The following is a 14195-nucleotide window of genomic DNA, read 5'->3' on the forward strand; positions in this document are numbered from 1 at the left end:
TTTACCCTTTTAAAAATTCCTTCACTTTACTTGAGTAAAAGTAATGAATAATTGAAAATTGAATGAAAGTTCAATTAATCCAGATACACAGGACAAACAGTGCCATATATTTTAGGTGACCAGTCAGGCACCATAAATAAAGAACAACAAATATTCAAAGACTTAGTCAAAAAGAAAATTGATGAACTGCTGAAAGGCAAACATAGGTTTATATAAAGTCTTCAGATAATATCAAGTAGGGATAGTCTTGTGTAGTGGTGCTAGGGAACAGAAGACAAACTTTTTCTTGTGCTTGCCTGTCACTGCTTCCTATATTAAGAGGGAAATAGGCTGCATAATGCACAGTGTCATATGCAAGAGAGATGAATCCTGGCCACATCTAAAACATTCCCAGCAACAGAACTGAGATATGGGATATTCTGTTCAGAAAGAAGAGAGAGAGAGAGAGAGAGAGAAAAAAAAGAGAGAGCTGATTCTTTTCAATCTGCCGAAAAATAAAAAAAACCCCACCAAACTGATAGCTTTTTATTTTTTTTCTCCTGTTTTCTTTGGTGCCTGTTTGCTTTGCAGCTAAGCAAAAATTTACCTTGTACCAATAATACCAAACCTCTAACAACTTTTTATGACTTTTTGGTCAAAGGGTCAAATCCTGTCTCTATTAATGTGAATTGCAAAAGTGTCACTGATTTCTGTAGGATTCGGTTCTCATTCATAGTCATGAAAAAAGTATTTTCTTTTTTAATTTTGCAGCAAAGGATTAGCTTGAGTTCTGTTTCTAAATGCAGGAAATAAAAAGTTTTCATTCCAACCATCATGACTTCAGTAGCATTCTTGCTCCTTCGCTTTACATAAATATAGCTTGGATCATAACAAAACCAACCTCTTCATTTCTAATTCCACAGAATATCATTCACACCAGGAGGACTTAGAATTTGTGCAGACCATTTCAAACTTTTTAATGGAATTTGACTCACATTTTCAGGGCAATAAAGCCATGAAGAAAAGTGACTGAACATGCTGTTTTGAAAAGCAAGAACAGGCCAAATTTTTAGAATTTTTTTCCTTAAGCCCTACTTGAGATTTCTAAGGAAAATTTCTGAAGAAAAGTTTCCGGTTATGCTGGAGAAAAGCTGATCAAAAGTATTACTTCTAAAAAATATTGCCATTGGGTTTGTCTAGGAAGAAAAGTGCAACTGCCTATTAGTCACAGTTCTCAATAAGTAGTTTCTAGCAGTAATGTGGCAGCTCCACAGATAGATAGCTTTATTTACATACCATTTGTTGCTCACAAGAGGTGAATAGTTGTTTAAGTCACTAGATAAGCTTTCTGCTCTCTGGTTGAATGAGTGAACATTTTACAATTGGTAAATACTGTACAATAAATAGGAAATGGGATGGTGAGTACCTTTGCACAGAAAGAGCCTTGCTCTCGTGTTTAGGTGAGTGTTCGTGTGAACCCTAGCTATACCTCAAACATCCATGTGAAAATAACTTTGCATGCACGAAAGACAAGAGAAGAAAACATTACTGAACTGAGGAGCCTTTAACAAATAGATTGAATAATCCACATGCTATTTATACAACCTGTAAACTCTTCTATGATAGATCTACCTAGACTAAAAGCCCTAGGAAGATCTTCCCTTCTTGTGCCTGTTGTAACGTTAGCTGGGGTTATTTGAGACACCCGAACCACCTCCTATTCACAAATATCAGAGGCTTCCCTGGGAAAGTGGGATCGCTCCTACCATCGATGGGAAACCGAAACATATGGTAACTTAAATAACTGCAATGTAAAAGGCAAGTCTTCGAGAATGTCTTTTAAGAGTCTAGGAGAATGGTGTAGAAAAGCGTAATGTTGAATAATGCCCATAACATTGCATAGATGGGAAAGTGCCTGTGGATGTCGGGTTGCAGAAGTCTCCTGCTAGGAGGAGTGTCTCATGGTTGCTAGCTATTGCACAGCCCATGAAGGGTGCTGAGATCATGGCGGTGCTATCTTTCAATCATTTTCAATCCCAGTTAAGAAATAAGAAGGCATAATATTTCAAGTAGGAGTCTGAGTCAAAACACCAGATCTATATGTCCCCCAGTCTCAGGTAAATTTGGATCTAGAGCGAAATGTTTGTTGGCTGGGCTTGCTGCCAGTGATCTCGTGTAGTGACTCATTATTGGTACATTCAGGGTAAATGAAGGCTTTCCAGAGGTGCAAGAATATTCATTGCAAGCCTGGTAGTGCTGATGAAAACACTCTCTCCCAAGAGTTTTAAATCAGGCTACTAAAACTGGATTCCTAGGGATAATTATTAAGACTCTATTACACACCCTGGGCCCCTGCAAAACTGTAGCCATACGTCTAACTTGATCAAGCGCAGATATTTCCAATAGAAATATGTAATCTGGTACTGATCCCACCAATTTCTATCTAGCTTAAGTTCCAATAGCCAGCTACAATGTGATAGGGTATAAACTGAGCTATGTTTTTGCAGATATCTCATACACATCAGTGATGCAGTAATGCCTTTTGCCCACATTTTGCATACCTTTACGTAGAAAGACACATTAAAACCTCACCCTTTCATTAAAGAGGTCCAAGCGAGTATCTATAGCTTTAGGAAGGCATGAAGTGTTTGCAGAAAGAACATCAACTTAAAGAATGGCTATTTGGTGTGCAAAAGACACATCTGTAACAGCATCATCTTCTAGCAAGCAAATAACTCAACAGAAAAAGTATTTAGGGGAAAAGCATTAACAATTAATTGCATGCCTCAGAGAGCTCAAGTTACAGGTGTGGGCATTAATGATGTTGAAGGTTCAATTTAGAGAAGCAAATAATTATATCTGCAAGTTATTATTTTTCAAAGTAACAAATGAAGGTGTCAGCATTAGCAAAACACGGGGGAAAAAAAACAATAGTTGCTTCTGTTTTGAAGTCTACACTTCTTTACTAGAAGGGCTGCAAATATACTACCATAGAATACTTTGCAAGGCTCATTTATTGCTGGGGTGATGCTAGGTCATTTGGTGAAGTTTGGAGATCCAAGGAATGATCGGTAAACGTGCAACAGAATGCTAAAATATGTAACAATTATCGAATTTAGGAGATGTAAATGAGAGCTGAAGTGGAGATGGACACAAGTCCATCAGTCATTTCTGACTTGTTCGTATATTTAGTCTAATTGAAAGGATCAAATTTATGTAAGCCTAAGGAATGTCCCATGTTTCCAGGGAAAGAAAAATATGAAAGGAAGGAAAGAATTTTATAATCAAATACTATGCTCACATCATATAACGGCCACACTATTTTGTCCAGATTTCCTGCCACAAAAAAAATCTTTCTGTACATCTATGCTTCTATGCTAAATGATGGTTAGATTACCAGGAGCTTGTTATTAATTTGATATTAGTTGGAAAATGCAACAAATGTGAAAGTGTCAGTTCTCATGCTCTCTCGGTTCTGATAAATCCCCCAGTCTAGAAGGAGAAAACAATGCAAGTTTCAAAGGTATAGCAATGTCTCATTAAAAACTGAATATGATGAAGAGATTCTGATCACTTCTCATTTCAAAATTTTAAGTTAATTACTATTTTAAAAAAGGTATCAAATGTGAAAATAATTGCTAAAATAAAATGTTTCGCTAGAGTTAATACTTTTTTTTTGAATATAGATCTTCTTCATTTCTGAAAGACTCCTCTTTGTTTGTCCAAGATTGAAATAGAGAGAAATTTGAAACAAAACCCTTATAAGGAGCTTTTTTTGTTTCCTCCAAGATCAAATATCCATAGTATCTGTCAATATACTTCATACGAAATTTAATCCAAAGTATTAATCAAGAAGAGTCAAGTGTGAAATATTAATAGTTTTTTGGCAAATAATCATATCTTATATCAAGGCTCAAGCCCTGATAGTTTTATAAAAGTGAATATACTGTTTTCTACCACATGTTAAGGGTTATTGATGAAAATTGACATATAAATAACTATTTTTAATAAAAGACCTTGGATGCACACTGCTGAAATGTGAGGTATTCATTAGCAGTGACAATAAGTAGGTTATTGACTTGTAGGGGCTCATAGCAACTGATTGCACCTTAATAAATTTGTTAATAGTTTACTAACAAAACTATTCCTAAAGGAGACGTTAAAGGAAAACACAACCAATAAAATATTCAGACTACAAATTAAATGAGAGCATAGAATAAGGCAAATCCTCAGACACTATGAATTGTCTGGATTCAATTTAAGCCAGAAGAGGTGGACCAGTTAATGCCAGCTGATACAAACTTAAGTCTGCTCTCCTCTCGTTAACCATAAAACAGCTAGTGATCTCCATGCACCGAAATGTGCAAAACCTTCTCATAGTGAAAAAAACATTGCTCTTCTTGTGTCACAGATGGAATCTGGAGGTGTGAAGAGGTTAAGTGATTTGCAAAGGTCACAGAACAGATAAGTGGCAGGGCCAGGAATAGATCTGGTGTGTCATGACTCCTGTGCAGTAACCACAAAACCATCTGGCTTGTCAGAATAAATTCACATGTATTTATGTGATGTTCTAAGGCCAAACAAAAGTGTCAGCATAGGTTAAATGTCATCTAATAATTTGTCCTCAGAGCATTTCATCCCTAATGAACCATTGTATAGCCCTATTTCTTATTTGTTGTGTCACTACTTCTGTACATGATTGCTTAAAAATTACCATTTTTTTTTTTTTAAAGACAATGAAAATGCATCATCTTTGTCCTCAAATGCAAAGCCAGAAGGTGCAGTGCAGATTAGGCTGTGCTTTGTCTGGACGTAGAAATAAGGGCCTTTTCCTGATTTATTCCACTGCTGCTCAAGCAACGTTGAGTGCAAATATTAGATCACTTGACCTTTACTCGTCTTTCATTAAAAGTATGACCCAACTAGGAGAGAAAACTCACCTGATTTTGTTGAAGGTCGGTCTCCTAAACTGAAATTCAGGCAGCCTCCTCTGGTAGTAGCATTGACTGCGAGGACCTGCCACGTGTAGGAAATGGGACAGCTCAGCCAGACGTGGATCCAGTACTGGACGAAGTTACTGGGATGTCTCTCACTTACCTTGGCTAAATCTGGATCCTAAGCTCCCAAATATCAGTCTTCTTTTCCCCTCTGTTTTCCTACCTGTCATCTCCTCTTATGTTGCTTTCTGGCAGAAATTAAATGCAACTAGTGACATTATTTTCTCCATTGCTTAGCTGAGGACCCAGCTTTCACAGCTGGATTACTTTTAACCTTCTCTACATTGGAACAATAAATCTCTGAGCATGTTTCACTCAGACATTCTTTTTGACTGTAATTTGGTCTTTTTACCTTTTACTCCTACGCTCTCCTCTCTATAAATGTTACCTTGATGAGAGATATTTTTTTTGACTTCCCTAAGCACCTCAGAAAATCTCATTTACCTCCAGAACATAAAAGTGTCCATAAAATATTATGCAATAATAATAGTGCAGGAAAGGCAGTACGTAAAAACAAGGAAATAGAGCTTTAGATGTTGTAACTCGGTTACAGTAACCCAAGGTTATAATGATTGCTCCAGCTGAGGACCTGACTTACAATAGATAATAGCAGTTGGCTGCTAGGCTGAGATGACCTTACTCCCTTTCCATTGTGTAACTTAGAGGAAGGCTATATGCTATTGTTCAGGGAAGGGAGAGAACTGCAGACTCTTCTGATGAGACTAGCCATCGTTACAAATGCCAATCACATCCTGCCCCAGCAATAATTACCAGAGAGTATGAGAATGTACCTGCAATCATAAAGTGAATTAAAAATATAAATAAGTTTCATGCAGGTAATTGCAAGCAAAATGAAAAAAGAGAGAGAGCACAAGAGAGAAACAGAAAGGCGAAACAAATATAGAGACTTAAAATGAGAATTTGATGAAAAGACTTTGAAGATCTTCTACTCTAATTGATGACTTATATACATATTCATGCAATTCATGAAGAAGCAATTGGAAAGGAAATGAAATGAATAAATTTAAGATATATATTTTAAATTATTCTGCCTGACTACCTTTGCCATTGCTTTGTAATTATCCAGTTGGGTTATTTGGCTGACCAAAAGGAAAAGATTCATCCCCAAGTTTCATTCCTTCCTGGTCTCTTCTTCCATTCTGCAAGACCCTTTGGCTACTTATTAAAGGCTTGATGCTGCTCCCTTCTGTAGAAGACAACGTAACTATAAAGTTTTTGGACAAAGCTCTGGAAGTGAAATCTATCAGGTGACTATTGGGCTCTGAAGACACCAGCCTTTCTGTCATGCCCTTTAAAAGTGACCTTCAGGAAGTGGGTAGAGACTTTCCTTCCTCATCTTTCTGTAGTGCTTATTTATACAGGCCAGCTTGCCAGTTCATTCACATTAGGCCTGTGATGCCAGTAAATCTGCAAATTAACAAATCTTACTGTCAGGGCCTGCTGCTGCTTTCTTCTTTCCCCATGCTTGGCAGTGTGACTTTGCACTTCTCCAAGGCCATAAAACCCTGTGAACTGCTTTGAATTCTTTTTCCCATTTTCTTTTGGTGACCTCTATTCCAAAGCTTCACGCTTCTTTTGAGGCAGCCTCGCCAGGATAGGTTTCAGATCGTAGCAGTCACACAGATTTTACAGTATGAAGTCGTCACTGTTCAGATAATGGGAAGTACATGTTTTACATGCTGATAAAATAAATTTCCAGGGCATTTGATGGGCTCCAGAAGTCCAAAGGATAAGAGAGCAATAGGGGAATATGAACCTATTAAGTTTTCTTGGCTAGAAATGGAAGCTGTTAGAATCTGCATTCTTCATGAGCGAGCTGAAATCAGAAAGTATACGTGTGTGTGGGTGTTTATATATTTGTCTATATTTTGAGAAGTGATTTCTCCAAGGAAGATACTAAAGGGAAGAAGAGAAGAGAAGAGAAGAGAAGAGAGGAGAGGAGAGGGAAAGAAAGAGAAAGAGGGAGAGGGAGAGGGAGAGGGAGAGGGAGAGGGAGAGGGAAAGGGAAAGGGAAGGGGAAGGGGAAGGGGAAGGGGAGGGAAGGGGAGGGAAGGGGAGGGAAGGGAAGGGAAGGGAAGGGAAGGGAAGGGAAGGGAAGGGAAGGGGAAGGGAAGGAGATGGCTATAAAACAAGCTCAGCTTAACAGTCTATCAATAATGCAATGCAACTTTATTTGTCCCATCTCCTTTCATGCAAACTGTATCCCAAAATGCTTTACAAGTTTGAATAATACAAGATCATAGGTATTATATCATATAAATTACAGACAAACAGTAGCACAAAGATGCTGCCTGCGGAATATATTAAAAACAGATAACAGCTAATAAAAGAGAGAGTGAGTAAAAGAAACTAAGAGGTCCAGGCAGGGGAATGAAGAGATGAGATGTGAAAAGAGATGGAGAGTTGATGAGGCAGAGAGATACTGGAAGGCTGTTCCAGATGGCAAGAGATTACACAAAGGGACAGAAAGAAAGCTGGTGTTAAATGAGTGGAGGGAGGAGGCAGGGGAGAGGAGTGCAGGTCTGGAACCATGCTAATGAGGCAGGCATCTCTGAGCCAGAGCCCGAAAGGGATGGGATGCTTGGCAATTTGTCTGGAAACAGAGGGGACATGGGAATACGATTTGGTGTTTTGGTACAACAAGTACAAGGCAGTGGACAGCATTTTGCTTGCTGCCAAGGAACAGAAGAGCCTGGAGAAGGATTATATTTAAATCAAAGAAACTGGGAGTTCCACAGGCAAGAAAAAGCAACAGCATCATTTGGCCTATCTGCAGACAAAAACAGTTAACTTACTTCAAATTCCCTCATTATTCCTACTGTGTCTTACTCCTCTTAGTTGTTTTTCCATGATATCTATGGTGTCAGATAGCTTGTCTATAGGAAACATATTCTGGATGTTTTGTATTTTAGAAATTACTTCAGCAGTAAGTAATTGCTGATAGTCACTATCAGCAATTTTAAGAGCACCATATTCAAACATACAAACCTGCCTGTGTGCACTGGACTTGCGCTCGCAAGTATGACTGATAGCCTCAAGCTGATTTACTCAATGCTTGGTTCTGCAGGCGTAAAAACAGATGACATGAAAAGCTCTGCAGGTTCATTTTCCACCTCATGAACTGTGACCTTACTACTCATGTCCCCCCAGACTTTTTTTTTTTAAACATTGGCTCTTGTGCATTTGTTTTGACCTTGTTTCTGTCCTGCTGGGGCTATGTCTCTGAACACTGAGGAATATTTTAATCCAGGATCAAAGGGTTCTCCCATGGTATATCACAGCACCTGAGACTGAGGCCTCATGAGATTTTATTTTTGCAGAAGTTATGAAGGGTAAACATTTCTGTGTCACTTCCTCCAGCACAGCCTTATTCCCGAATTCAACGGGAAGTCATTTCTGTGCAAGAGAACAACTTGAACAGAGTTAAAAAGTGAATTCATTTACCTAAGCAAATAAGCACAGAAAAGAAATGGCTTCTCAGAGAGCTGGTCTGCAGGCCAGTCCAGAGCTCAGTAATAACAGCAACTCCTATGAAGTCAACAGGCTTCAAATTAAGCCTTTGGTTTTGATCAAAGGATTAAAATTCTGCTAAGACCTAATGTTAATAAAGTACTGCCTTGAACTCTCTGAACTTTCACACAGCAAAACAAAATAGAAAATAACCAATCAACACTTTTTTTTTCTCCAGAGGTCTCCCGAATCACTCATCTATTCTTCTCAGGCTGATGTAAATATAAGCATTAGGCAAGGAATCATGCCAAAATATGCTACGAGCAAATGCAAGTGAACAAAGGAGCCAAATTTCAAATGAACTGCACAACTTCCCCCATAACATTAGGTACACATATTCTGCACCAAAATACTCCTTTGTTTTGTTAGAGAGCTTAGATTTAATGAGATTTCAGCTATGGTAAAACAGTCATTGGTGGACCGTTTATTTGTCAAGTGATTTTGCTGAAAAACGTAGTCATGCTCTTGTAAAAAAAAAAATTTCTAAAGAGACAGCCAAAGTGAAGCATTCTCAGTCTCCCCACCTTCTTTCCTTCTCCCCCCAACCCATACTGCAAGGAACCATTCTATGGGCAGTTAGTTTTATTTCCCAACAGTGTATTACATGCAAATTGTTAACGACTGACCCATAAAGTAATGAAGACAATAGTAATGCCACAGCTGATTTTCAGCTAACAAAGAGAATAAAGAATATAGGCAAGAGCACAGGCCATTTTCTGATACATTTTAAGCCAATTTGACAAAGATAGGATGGGTATCTGATGCAGGACTCATGCACGGACATGGAAATGTTTCAGGTAATGTACAGATAGATGCAAATAAATTCACCAGGCATGTGTCAGGGAATGTTTGCCTTGCAAAACTGTAATTGTAATCAAATTGCTTTTCTTTTGAATGACCTGAATGTGCATCTCAGGACTAACATCTTTTTTTAAATACAGTGCTCATAGAAAACTATTAGACACAAAAATGACAACTAGTCCCAATTCCCGTATTTATCGGCAGCATTCCGGCAAGAGTCATGAGCCTTGCTGAGTTTCCTAAATGCTGTTTGATTTGAGTTCTGCCAGACAATGCAAGAAAAAACTGTAAGAAATTAAAGTTACCCCTGGAAGATGGTTGGCCACCAACTCTGAGGTGTTAGCCCAACAATATCTCTGATTATGGTAGTCTTCTGATAACCAGTGCCAACACCAATGGAAACAATGTCTTAAATTACATTTTTCTCTTGAAGAAATAAATTACACTTTTCAGAAAAGAGGGCTAGTATGGTTCCGATGGGTAACTTCATGTGGCGCTCACAGACCAACTGGACTGTGTGCCTGCACTTAAGACTCTTGCAGTAGGATACAAGCAAGACTTAGGTAATGCCCATGTTATTTCTTAAGTGCTATTAATTTCTCTAGAGGTATAAATTAAATATTCTGAGATCAACCTTCTCAGAATTACTTCCAGAAAGGGAGTCTGGAAAGCACTGTCCAAAAATTCTGTAACAAAAAGTGCATGTTATCACAAACTGTGGAAAATGCTTTTTAGGGGAAAAAAAAGTTACAGACTTTGAATATAAAAATGTAATTACTTGACAGGTATTTGTAACACTTTCCATCAAGTTCTTCAAGCACATCTATGCAAAGAATTGTTTTATTTGTAAAGACGTTGCCAGAAATGAGAGTGTCACAAATATTCAGGAGAAGTCATACAATATCTCTAGGCAGAAGAAACCATTTGCTGCTGCCAAAAAGGGATAGTCCTATTCTGTCCCCCACATTTTGTTGACTCTCTTCCCCACTGCTCTTCTTGTGGCAGCTCTGGCACTTGCTGGACCCCTCTGTGAGCTGCTTCAACTCTTTAACTGAAAAAAGCAAAAAACAAAAAAACAAAAAAAACCTTGCAAGCTAACAAATGGACAAATCCCTTGAACCTGGACAGTTTTCTGCAGCATTAATGAGTTGAATCAGATCAGTGAAAGGTCCAGCACAGATGCAAAGGAAAGCTATAACCATGTATTTGAGAGCATGGGGAGAGCAATAGAAAAATAATTGCTTTCCCTTTTGACATAGGTTAAATTTTAGTTCCTCTCTCTGTCACGTGACTTAATTCTTATTCATATGCCATACCAAAAAGCACTAGCCTTGGAATTAGCTACCATTTTGAAAGCTCTTCACAAATACCAGAAGAAGGATTGCTGCTAGTAGACAGGGCAATCTTGTTGGATCCAGCCTGCAGTGATGCTCTTACGGATACCTGTCAGCTCTGTGACTAAATTTTAGTCTGTTCTGTCTGCGTCATTCAAAGTAGACCACGTAGACTTGAAAATAAACATCAGGGAGAAAGGGTTACTTGGAGAAAGATGGAAGAGGTACACCAGTGTCACCTCTAGTCTCCACAGGAGTAGGCTGACTCAGAGGTGACACATTTTTGACTCAAGAATAGAACAACTACATTATTTATGGAAGGCACATTGAAAACATCAAAACACATTTAGCTTAAGCCAGTCCATGCCACCACCCCTGCTTGAACAGGATCCAGCTGTGAGCAACCCAGCTGACCAAATCATTTTCAGCATCAGGAGCTCATGATGCTTCTGGGTCATGGCGAGCGTATGAAAATATGGCTTGAGGGGGCAAAAAGAATTCCAGCTCCAATCCCGCATTCATATCGATGAAAAGCAAAGAGTCAAACTTAAAAATGCAAATGAAGATAGGCAAGGAGACCAAACAAAAGCAGGAGCATCAACAACTTCCCATAACCCTTTATAGCTCTCTGGAGTGATTACATCCTATTTACTTCCATTTCTTGCAGCTCTGTTATTGTATTCTGCAACAGGAAAAAAAATGCATCTTTAATTATCCTTCCACGCTTTGCACCAGCCAGGCCGGGTCCTGGATTGAAATCAATGTTAATGGCTTTTGAGACTCCAGTATAGTTATATTTTTTAATTGATGTCTCCTCTTCCTCCTGCTGACCCAATTCTTATTTTCATTATATTCAAAAACACACTGATGATCCACTCAGATCTGATCAATTATTTTAGCTCCTTTCTACAATAACTAAATTTAATAGTGCTTTGCTGGCACAATTTAATTACTGGCACGAACATCTGAAATTTGTGAACAACAGCTGAGCTGCAGTGACAGAAAGCAGGTGGTCTCGTGGCTGTTAGGATACAAGTGGCAAGCAAACTAAGACAGCGCAGGCTACTAGGAGGACTCATTACTACAGTTTTGCTATTTGAACCTCTTTCTTATCTATCTTCTGTAATCTTTATTCTATCATCTGACATGCCAATGGCCATTATACCTTTCTTCTGTGTGACTATTTATAGTTATGGAGATACTTAACGAAATTGCCAGACTAGGAAAGAGGGAATGGGGCAAAACCAGAAAACTTGCCTAGAAAGACAGTAAAATGATATAGGCTGTTGAAGATAAATTATATGGAGGACAGATGTGCAGGGGTTTCCCTGTAAGAAGATGGCGAAATAAGCACTTCCAGTGACATTGTAATTAAATAAGCCTGAATTTCTGTTGTACTGTACTTTGTAATTGGATTTTCTGATGTGCAGTGAGGGCAGAGCCTATGTTGCCTTTATTAGAGTGTTTTTTTCTATACTTATGCCATCTACAGAAGCCTGACAAGAACTGGATGTCTTTGTGGCCTCTGTTTCTTCAGCAGATTTGGCTGTAATTAATCAACAATTTCGACAGTCAATAGATGGGGAGTGGAAACACAAGGGGATCGCTGGAAGCAAATAGGCCTACACAAAGCATGACTGAAAGCATGAGGCTTGTTTCCTTAGGTCTAAAATCCTAAGAAGTTTCAGGCAATAAAGAAAGGGATTTGGGTAGATAAAGAGATAATGAGTAATATGAAAATAAATTCCTGGTGTACTGCTACTCTTTACCTTCCCCGCAAGACAGACAATTGGGATATACAGTCAAAAGGCTGTATATATAATACTATTATATATACGCAATTACAGTGGATAAACACTACTCTCAAACAACAGTTACTGAACTTGTGATCCTCACTGTTGTAGGAGAGAGGCAAGGAACTCTACAGCTCAAAGGAAAATAATAGACACCTACAGCTGGTAGAATGGTAGAAACAAAATTTATCAGATTTTTCAGTTTTAAGCTATGATCTTTCCTGTAGTTTTGCCTCTTATATGGTCTTGACTAGAACCAGAGGTGGATTTACCAGGCTGGTTACCCATGTTAGCACTGCCTCATGTGGTAAATATTATTTCATGCAAACGGGGAAGAAATGTGCTTTTTCAATAGCATCTCCTCTATGAGTGTTGTGGCTACCTGCAGCTGTGCTTGCAACTACCTTAGGGCCCACCTTTGGGCTTTTTGGTATGCCATGCAGGGGAACAAGTCGTTCAAAGCAAGGAGACTGGGCTGACCTGTTGCCACTGGTACTTCCAAACCCATGGCTTTCTGAACATTTATAGTCCTCCAACTGGTTGTCCCTAGATAGCTGTGCAATGAATCACTTCCCCCAAGAACAGAAATATCCATAAGTAAATCCTGTAGGAGTCTCATGAAACAGCCCACTTGCCATCAACGCCAGGCAGAGAAGCAGGAACACTTAGTCCCTTAGGGTCTTTCTCATGAACTTTGCTGCTTACTGCAATGGGAACACAGTTCACTGAAGGAGAAAACCAATTCACTAAAAGGCGTATTATTACTCCACTATACGCTTAAAGAAATCATCATCTTTACTGTCATGATCAGATATAAGCAATCTAGTTATGGCCTAGCACCCATTTTTAGCAGGTGTTTGTCTAAACATGGGGGAAAAAAAAACCTGTTCTGAGCTCCAGGTAGCTTCACAGTCTGCTTAAAGAGACAACAGGTGAATACAGACAGACAGAGAAGCACAAAGAAACCCTGGGACAGCACTGTGTCAGCATGATAAACAATAGCCTCGATATACCAGAAGTATCCTGTTTTTTGCTGTTGTTTGTTTGGTACCTGACAGAGGATCGTGGCGGACCTTCATGACTGATTATTCAAGACTGATTGAGGAAAAAATTCACACTTCACAAACCCATTAAAACTGACTCATTCATTACAGCTGGGGAAGGCAAGAACCTGATCAATCTTGCTCTTTTTCTCCTCTTGGAAACTAGATGTCACTACCTCTCTTCTCTGAGCAAATCCCCAGTCAAGGGCTCAACATAGCCACTTAATAATGGCTACTAGATACAGTAGAATGGTCATCAGAAAAACGTTTGATCTTCTTAAAACGAAATGCAGGGACCTATATGAAAGTCTTGCCACAAACTATATGCATCTGAAAAAAGTGATGGGATATTGGCAGCTGCTTGTGTACTGTTCAGCATTGCTGTTGGACAGGAAATGTCCTTGCCTGAGAAGGTCTTATACATCAAACTCATGTCTCAAGTCAGTGAAGATCAAGAGGTAATCAAGGGTGCTAATGGTCACAGTGAGGAGTGATAAATCTGGACAAAAGTGGTGGCTGTGGGTAATAAATCCAGCAAGCTGCTAGGCCTGGCACAGAGCCACCTGGGACAAGCTAATTGCCAGGAGTTTTGAAGGTAAGTGTAAAATGAAGCATCCTCTAACACTCATATAATGAATATAATCTTTTATTAGAGCACGAGTACTATGACCAATGGAAAATTAGCCTGCCTGAGTGCATGAACACGTGTTTTCAGAG

This window comes from Struthio camelus, chromosome 1 (assembly GCF_040807025.1).
Source record: "Struthio camelus isolate bStrCam1 chromosome 1, bStrCam1.hap1, whole genome shotgun sequence".
In the NCBI taxonomy this organism is placed as follows: Eukaryota; Metazoa; Chordata; class Aves; order Struthioniformes; family Struthionidae; genus Struthio; species Struthio camelus.